This window comes from Dendrobates tinctorius, unplaced genomic scaffold (assembly GCF_039654945.1).
Source record: "Dendrobates tinctorius isolate UK_male_01 unplaced genomic scaffold, ASM3965494v1 ptg000143l, whole genome shotgun sequence".
NCBI classification, from domain to species: domain Eukaryota; kingdom Metazoa; phylum Chordata; class Amphibia; order Anura; family Dendrobatidae; genus Dendrobates; species Dendrobates tinctorius.
In genome coordinates, this window is record NW_027361810.1 from 46,825,001 (window position 1) to 46,835,000 (window position 10,000).

Here is a 10,000-nt window from a genome sequence, read left to right on the forward strand (position 1 = left end):
CACCTGGTGCGTATTTCTCGCAAGTCACACGTGTGGTCCGTGTGTAATCCGTATTTTTTGCGCACCCATAGACTTGCATTGGTGTATTACGGCCGTAGTACGCTGACAATCGCAGCATGCTGCGATTGACACGGAGCGTAGGATACGGATGAGAAATATATGGCTGGTGCGAGGGACCCCATAGAGAATCATTGGTCCGTGTGTAATGCGTGCTTTTAGCACCTCTCACTCGGCCGTATTCCTCGCCAGTGTGACCCCAGCCTTACTCTGCTATGGATTGGAAGGCATCGATCTGCTGATCGCAGTCATGAAAAAGGCCATCATTCTTTTTTTTTTATGGCAAACATGTAAATATATTGTTATACTAGCGGGTCCCTTTAAAAAAAAAATAAAAATACGGTAAATACATGCATATATTCCTACCTATCATACATCCCTTTACTTTCTGAAATTACACAGTTTTGGATCTTTGAAAGTGAAATATTCATGTACAATTTTATCATTGCACCTCTGTTACTTCCTATACTAAGGACACTGCAAACCCCCCTCACACTGCATCTGCCGCACCTCCATCAGCTGAAGGGTGATGAAGTCCCATAGGAACTTCCAATCCTCACTATGATACTCTCTTAAATTACTCTTTTATAACAGGAAAGATATATATCTTTGTACCATGTTAGCCAGTAGATAGAACAATATTTAGAATTGAGAGTCCTCGGTGGTTGATACCATCTTCTCAGGTAGCCATTAAAAGGTCTCTTCATCAGGTCTCTTCATCAGGCTAGACTACAGTAATACAACATCTATAAAAAACAATAAAAAACAAATCTGAACTGATAAAAGTAAGTTAATGTGTATGCACAATGTAAGTGCATATCAACACATGACCATTAACCAGAGAAAACAAAAAGTAAAAAACACAAATATCCTGAACTAAAAAGTAAAAAATGTATACTGCAAATAATGCATAAAGGTAATAATAAGGGTATTTAGTAAACATAATTTTGATCAAAATAATGTACAAGCCATCCCACGTGGCTGGATGGCTTGTACATTATTTTGATCAAAATTATGTTTACTAAATACCCTTATTATTATTACCTTTATGCATTATTTGCAGTATACATTTTTTACTTTTTAGTTCAGGATATTTGTGTTTTTTGCTTTTTGTTTTCTCTGGTTAATGGTCATGTGTTGATATGCACTTACATTGTGCATACACATTAACTTACTTTTCTCAGTTCAGATTTGTTTTTTATTCATTTCATTGTGCATTCAGTGCATATATGGGTGTGACCGCCCTCTTTCTGAGCTGGGAAAGCCATCCAGTCTGGCCTAAACTGTTACTAGTGGTTCAGCCGCTCGACCCTTGTTCACATTCACGCCACTTGGCAAGTGAAAAGGTTTTAAATACTAGAGTAGGGACTGTCCCACAAGGGTTGCCGTGACGTGGCGGGATGGCTTGTACATTATTTTGATCAAAATTATGTTTACTAAATACCCTTATTATTATCATTACCTTTATGCATTATTTGCAGTATATTTTTTACTTTTTAGTTATATTTGTGTTTTTTGCTTTTTGTTTTCTCTGGTTAATGGTCATGTGTTAATATGCACTTACATTGTGCATACATATTAACTTACTTTTCTCAGTTCAGATTTGTTTTTTATTCATTTCATTGTGCATTCAGTGCATATACGGGTGTGACCGCCCTTTTTCTGAGCTGGGAAAGCCATCCAGTCTGGCCTAAGCTGTTACTAGTGGTTCAGTCGCTCGACCCTTATTCACATTCACGCCACTTGGCAAGTGAAAAGGTTTTAAATACTAGAGTAGGGACTGTCCCACAAGGGTTGCCGTGACGTGGCGGGATGGCTTGTACATTATTTTGATCAAAATTATGTTTACTAAATACCCTTATTATTATTACCTTTATGCATTATTTGCAGTATACATTTTTTACTTTTTAGTTCAGGATATTTGTGTTTTTTGCTTTTAGTAATACAACATCTGAAGAATCTTTTATATCAATGATTAAAATTATTTTTTGCCATGCAGCTTTCCATTTCAGTTTGACAGAAATCGGCAATTAGAAGACAGATTAGGCAAAATAAAGTAGAGTTGAGCAAAACGATTCGCAAGATTATTGCGGGAGAAAATCGGAAAATTGAGAACCCAGAGGAAACTCACGCCTTGGTGGGATTTGAACCCAGGTGCCCAGCGCTGCAAGGGCACCGTGCTGCCCCTAAGATTCTAGTTTAGCAGCCACGTCCATAGTCCGTGGCCATAGGCCGGAGAACCTCATACTACTTTGCAGCATCCACGCCCCCTCCCTGATTAATAGAGACTGCAACGTCATTACGTTTTAGTCCGATGCACGCATAATGTCACGCCGGACTTGCTAATGAGAAGAGGACCCAGGGGCCGCATGTGGCAGGAGCTCTGGTTACGATATTCACAGATGACCAATACGACCACTGGACCAAGTTACTGCACATTTATTTCTCAACTCTAGATATGTGCGTCCTAACTGTGGTCTTCTACTGCAATAGGACATATCATGGTATATATGGTGGACGGCAGAGGAGCGGTGCCCATGCCATCAAAAGTAGGTGCAATGTACAGCCAACATCAACGCTGTGATCAGAACTATCAATAGTGAGCACAACATTTAAAAAGTAGATGGTCCGATGCTATAGTAAGGTACTGAGGGGTGACTATGATAGCCGGGTGCCTGACAAAGACCCCCAAACGTTTTTTTCATCACTTATTAAAAAGAAAACAGTTAAAAATCAATAAATATATCTTCTATATCTTCTTTCCGCTCAAATGAATGAAAGTCGCAGGTCTGGGAATGGAATGAGACGCGAATGATTTCTTTTTTTTTATATAAAACATTTTTATTTAGTAATAATGCTATACCATCCTAAAACCCAGAGTATGTGCATATGTTTGTAAAGACAGATACCGCCTGGAATCCATCTGAAAAGGCGCCTCAAATTGAGAGCGCAGCCCAATAACCCTTCCGTGTCCACGTTCCGCCTTTTGTCACAACTTTTATGTGCTTCAGGGTTGGGAAACCTTGAAATGGTTAAAATTAGTAATATGGGCATGCACCGCTTTACAGTTTCCCCGATGGGGCTCACAATCTAGATTCCCTATCGGTATGTCTTTGGAATGTGGGAGGAAACCGGAGAACCCGGAGGAAACCCACGCATACACAGGGAGAACATACAAACTCCTTGCAGATGTTGTCCTTGGTGGGATTCGAACCCAGGACTCCAGCGCTGCAGTGCTATCCACTGCCCATCAATATACTTAAAAGCAGAAGGCAAAAGATGCCAGTGGCGGAGCTGCAGCAAAAACGGTGACAAAACTGCCAGCAAAGCAGATTCAAGAAAAAGGCCGCCGGCTCTTTCCGCAATTGGCTTTGTCTTGCGCACATACCCTAAATTTGGTATTACCATAATCGTTAAACCATAGGATATATTATTTATATATACAAAGGATAAGATATAATATTTACACTGCATGCCACAAAAAAGACAAAAGAAAAAACAATAGCAGCAGTCATCTTCTCATCCACTCACCCCCTCTAAAATCATCGATTGGTGCCAATAAAATGCAAAATAGAAGCAAATCCAAAATAAGCCAATCCTTAAAAGGTTAAAAAAAAAAAAAATAAAGCAGAAAAGCCTTACGACTGATGAATAGCCTAGCTGGATTCTTTTTTCTACCTATGACCGTATTTTCCCCTCTATATAACTTCCCAGGGTTAGATGCGATGCTATGCTAATGTACCGCTGCTACTGGTAATATCTGATATTACCATAATGATTTTTTCCAAATAGGTGATCTATGTCAAAACTGAAATTAAACAGCCTTTGTTTCCGTTCTTAACGTGATCATTAGGTGAAATTCTACTTAATTATGTCACGTCATGCAAATCCAATAATTATGTTAATATCGTACACAGCCGTGACGTCACATTAATAGCAGGAAAGCTATCCGGGGGATTCAGTGTCTTCGGGTAGAGCCAATCGACATCCGCCCTCTAGTGTCCACCAGGAGGATTCCCCATGTTATTCATGTGCTGAAAATGTACGCTGTCGTATTTAGTTGCAATGACTGCATGAGACAACACCGTCTGTGGGCGCAGTACACCCCGGACAACAGCAGATCAGGATGTAATATGCCACATCTGACCGGATACACTGGAGATTCCTACAAGACAAGTCACGCCCTGCAGCGGCTGGCCAACACTCCACCGTAAACCTGAGACCCACGTGACAATACGTTCGTAAACGTCTCGAGGTCTGGAAACACATGCTGCAGATCTCCAAATCCGCAAAATTCCTGTGTGTTGCAGGAGTGCCAGGCAACATCACCACGGATTACAGCCATTGCAATGCAGTATGTAACATTCGTAGTTCAACTTGTACAAAAACCAACTATGAAATCCACATGTAAGTCAAGCAGATGTTAATGCGGATTTTAATTCGGACTCAGTCATGAGATCTGGCTTGATGGATGTGAAAATACCTTTAAGACATTATTATATGTTATTAACCAGCAGTGAGCTCTGTATGCACCGGAAGCGCGAAAGTAAACAGCTTGGTCAATTATGTTGCCTATAAAACAGGTCTACCCATGAGCTTCAGCATAGGATATACTGTTCTTCGCTTGGACTATATGGGCAGGAAGAAAGGTTACTGCAATCAGCTGCGGACTCCAGTGGGTTCTAGTGCCTCTGCATTCTATAACATACACTAATTGTAGTTGAACTAAATGAGGAGCTAGATAGACAGATACACCAACAGTCCAAACGATAGCCGGCACTCACAGCCTCTTAAAATAATTGTTTTATTGATTCAGTAGTATAAAAAGCACAAAAAATAGTTAGACACAACAGCCCAAAAATTAAAAAGGCAAAAAAGAAATATCGGCTGCACTCCCAAGCAACATGTTTCAGACCTACCTGGTCTTTTAGCTTGATAAAGGACTATGTAGGTCTGAAACATGTTGCCTGGGAGCACAGCCAATATTTCTTTTCTGCCTTTTTAGTTTTTGGGCTGTTGTGTTCAACCATTTTTTGTGCCTTTTATACTACTGGATCAATAAAGTAACTCTTAAGAAGATGTGAGTGCCGGCTATTGTTTGGACTGTTGCTGTTCCTGAAGTATTTTGATGTGCCCCCTGACAGGTGAGCTGATTGCTCATTCTGCATATTTAGATATATACTCATACTAAAGATGAGTAGATTAATTCCAGTGGAAATTAATTTTATTAGAATTTCACAAAAATCTGCATTTGCAAAAATGTGGATTTTTTTTCATAATTAACTTCTACGCTGATCCAGCAAAATGGTTACCACAGTCGGACATTTTTTCTGAACTGTAAAGGGCCATCGAAAGGTTAAAAAAAATAAAACTCTTACCGCTCATACATCTCTGGCCTCTCTGCTCCTCACCATCACCCGCCCAGTGCATCTTCTGATCCCTGCCACTTGCACCAATCCCCGGACCTCTCACACTGAGCCAAGACTTTTGCATGCCAGTGCAAGCTCGTGGTGTAGGACGTGACATCATCACGTCATGACCATTAGCGCACTTGTGCAGAACCGGGCTCAGTCCGAGAGTCCTGGGAATTTTAGCCCAAGTGGCGGGGATCAGAAGATGCAACGAGGACCGGAGAGATGATGGTGAGAAGCCGAAGAGGTGAGCGGCAAGGTGAGAATAAGGATTTTTTATTTACATTTTTTATATATTACATCTCTTTAATCCCCAGGGCACAGTAAGAGACATTAAATTTGTGGAGAATAACTTCTTCGTGAATTTAATCTCCTGGGGAAAAAAAAACGTGTGAATCCATGAATTCAAAAATTGCCTGATCCACTAATCTCTAATATATACATATCTACAGTTGTGGCCAAAAGTATTGACACCCCTGCAATTCTGTCAGATAATACTCAGTTTCTTCCTGAAAATGATTGCAAACACAAATTCTTTGGTATTATTATCTTCATTTAATTTGTCTTAAATGAAAATACACAAAAACAATTGTCCTAAAGCCAAATTGGATATAATTCCACACCAAACATAAAAAAGAGGGTGGACAAAAGTATTGGCACTGTTCGAAAAATCATGTGATGCTTCTCTAATTTGTGTAATTAACAGCACCTGTAACTTACCTGTGGCACCTAACAGGTGTTGGCAATAACTAAATCACACTTGCAGCCAGTTGACATGGATTAAAGTTGACTCAACCTCTGTCCTGTGTCCTTGTGTGCACCACATTGAGCATGGAGAAAAGAAAGAAGACCAAAGAACGGTCTGAGGACTTGAGAAACCAAATTGTGAGGAAGCATGAGCAATCTCAAGGCTACAAGTCCATCTCCAAAGACCTGAATGTTCCTGTGTCTACCGTGCGCAGTGTCATCAAGAAGTTTAAAGCCCATGGCACTGTGGCTAACCTCCCTAGATGTGGACGGATAAGAAAAATTGACAAGAGATTTCAACCCAAGATTGTGCGGATGTTGGATAAAGAACCTCGACTAACATTCAAACAAGTTCAAGCTGCCCTACAGTCCGAGGGTACAACAGTGTCAACCCGTACTATCCGTCGGCGTCTGAATGAAAAGGGACTGTATGGTAGGAGACCCAGGAAGACCCCACTTCTTACCCCAAGACATAAAAAGCCAGGCTGGAGTTTGCTAAAACTTACCTGAAATAGCCTAAAACGTTTTGGAAGAATGTTCTCTGGTCAGATGAGACAAAAGTAGAGCTTTTTGGGCAAAGGCATCAACATAGAGTTTACAGGAGAAAAAAATAGGCATTCAAAGAAAAGAACACGGCCCCTACAGTCAAACATGTCGGAGGTTCCCTGATGTTTTGGGTTGCTTTGCTGCCTCTTGCACTGGTCTGCTTGACCGTGTGCATGGCATTATGAAGTCTGAAGACTACCAACAAATTTTGAAGCATAATGTAGGGCCCAGTGTGAGAAAGCTGGGTCTCCCTCAGAGGTCATGGGTCTTCCAGCAGGACAATGACCAAAAACACACTTCAAAAAGCACTAGAAAATGGTTTGAGAGAAAGCACTGGAAACTTCTAAGGTGGCCAGCAATGAGTCCAGACCTGAATCCCATAGAACACCTGTGGAGAGATCTAAAAATGGCAGTTTGGAGAAGGCACCCTTCTAATATCAGGGACCTGGAGCAGTTTGCCAAAGAAGAATGGTCTAAAATTCCAGCAGAGCATTGTAAGAAACTCATTGATGGTTACCGGAAGCGGTTGGTCGCAGTTATTTTGGCTAAAGGTTGTGCAACCAAGTATTAGGCTGAGGGTGCCAATACTTTTGTCTGGCCCATTTTTGGAGTTTTGTGTGAAATGACCAATTTTTTGCTTCATTCTCTTTTGTGTTTTTTCATGTAAGACAAATTAAATGAAGATAATACCACCAAAGAATTTGTGTTTGCAATCATTTTCAGGAAGAAACGGAGTATTATCTGACAGAATTGCAGGGGTGTCAATACTTTTGGCCACAACTGTATGGACATAAATATGCATGATAAGTATAAGGGGTGAACACTGTAGGGGGGATAGGTGCTCAGGAGGACGTTTAAGTTCCAGAACAATAGTTATGTAATATGCATAATACATATTTGCGGCAGCGCAGAGTTTAACTTCAAATTCCCATCGAATACACCAATCCCATAAGCATAGGGTAGTGGCTGCAATACCAGTGACCGCCTATGAGCAAGAGTGGTGCCTCTATAGAACAAATAGCAGCAATATAATGTTGTTAATCTTCCCTGCTGGCTGGACATTTTGGAGGCCATATGTACAATTTATTGATCGGAGGCGAGAATTCATTGTTCATACGTTGATTACGAGTGAGCGATCGTCAGTGATTTACTTTCAGAGTTTTGCTGCGAGACTCAGTAGTTATTTAGAAAAGCTGGATCATTGATGATGCGGTTGTGAATTTTAAATGACCGAAAATTTAGATATTGTTACCCACACTATTCACGCCTATAGGACATCTAAGCAAAGGGATACATGTGCAAAGACATATATCTCTATATATATATATATATATATATATATATATATATATATATATATATATATATATATACTGTATATAAAGCTGCACAAGACAAAAAAACACCCCTGGTGGTTTCCATTGGCATAGGGAAGATACTCGCATGAGTTGGTGGAATGAAGTCTCAAAAGTTCATTGCAGCACACCTCAAAGCAGGGAGTCCCGGCTGGTGACTCACCAGATGTGGTTCGTGCTGTGTATAGGAGCAGTCGGCGTGATGTCACTTGTTGCTCGGAGTCCCGAAGAGTCGTACTTTCCCGTACACGTTACGGAGATACTGCTGACCCCTTCATCACAGGGTATTTCCCTATGTCAGTGGAAATGTGGATGTAAGGTATTTACTACAAGGATACCCATTTGTGTTTCATTATTTGCAAGCATCAATGTAAAGCCACTGACACATGACTGTTATAGTCCGGGCTGCATAGACCTGACACAAGATTAAATGCCACTTTATTTTGTTGTCCTGTGGCTAAGGCAACACCAAGATCAAAACTGTGGACGACTATAGAACTGCCAGCTGTGGCTGACAACTATTAAAGAACTGTCCCTATAAAGGGTTTAACTAAAACCAACAAAAAATATTATATGGGCAACTCCATTAACCACTGGAGTTAGTAAATAAGACCTGTGCTGCCAACCGTGGTATTCACTTTATCAACTACGGCTACTGGGTAACGAATGTTATTGCATGGTGTATGATGTGTAACTATGTGTGCTCGCTGTCTGAATTTATCCTTTTATTGCAATTTGCTATGCATGACTAACAATTCAATTTATCAAGCAGGCAATTGCACAATTGATCGGGACTAGTGTGGATGGTATCTTATAGGACTAAATACCGCACGTGTTCACACTGTGTGGCGCAGAGAGGTTTTTTCATTTTTAATCTCATAAGTTTAAATGACTGTAATTATATATATACGAATCATGCAAAAGAAAGAGGAATCTCTTATGTGCATGGCCACGCCCCTGAGATCTCCGTCCGGAATTCTAATCTTTCCTTGAACAGTGCAATTACGGGCCTACACGCGGGGGACCTGCATCATCAACACCTCTGGGTCTTTACTTTATAATTTGGCCATGTACATATTTACAAAATGGACTTGTTCCGAGGAAATACAATTCCCACTGAGCAAATGAACCATGCACTTGCAGTAGTGATTACGGTATGTCTGGTAACGTTGGGCAGAGCATGGCCACAGGTCAATCAGCGATGGTCAGAGAGTCTTCATTCACATTAAATATCCCAGTTGTGTAGGCGAGTTCTAGAAAGGTTTTGCATGATTAAAACAACTCCCACCTCTTAAAAAAACAAAGAAACAAAGCATAAGTTTTGCTCCTACCAATCAGAAGTTAAAAGCCCACTAATAATTAGTTGTTTATGAAGCCAAAACTTTGTGGTTATAACTAGCAGAATTAAATGGTGGTCTGGGTCCCTTAAAAAATTTTTTTTTAATTAAAATTCTACAATTTTAATTATTGTCTGCAGCAGTTCCATTTCATGTCATCTTTGAATCCTGGTGGGAAGCGATCTGAGGGACCAGGAAAGTGGTGGTGGGGGATCGCAAAGACAAATATTGCTCAGTGTTACATATTATAGCATTGTAAGCATTTGGTAAAGTTTTTTGGGGGGGCTGCTCAACCTCTTAAAATCCATCATGTGTATATAATTAGACCCCCCCAACATACTAGATATTCACAGAATGTATTAGGAGGCTAGTACTTAAAAAAAAATATGTGTTGTACTTGTTTGTCACGTATACATGTACTGTATATGGTTTCCACATAATTTTGGGGTTTTTATTTTTCGCATGATAAATAATTTTCGATTTTCATAGTGAAATTTTACAAGTAAAACAAAAGCAGAAGCCGCAAGATTGTGAAGAGAGTCGATTC

At 40.3% G+C, this 10,000-nt stretch overlaps 1 protein-coding gene across 4 annotated transcripts in view; it reads right to left on the reverse strand.

The window, feature by feature from the left end:
- OLA1 (Obg like ATPase 1) overlaps window positions 1-10,000 on the reverse strand; it is a 245,157-nt gene that overhangs the window by 6,845 nt on the left and 228,312 nt on the right. The gene's annotated exons all lie outside the window — the stretch shown is intronic.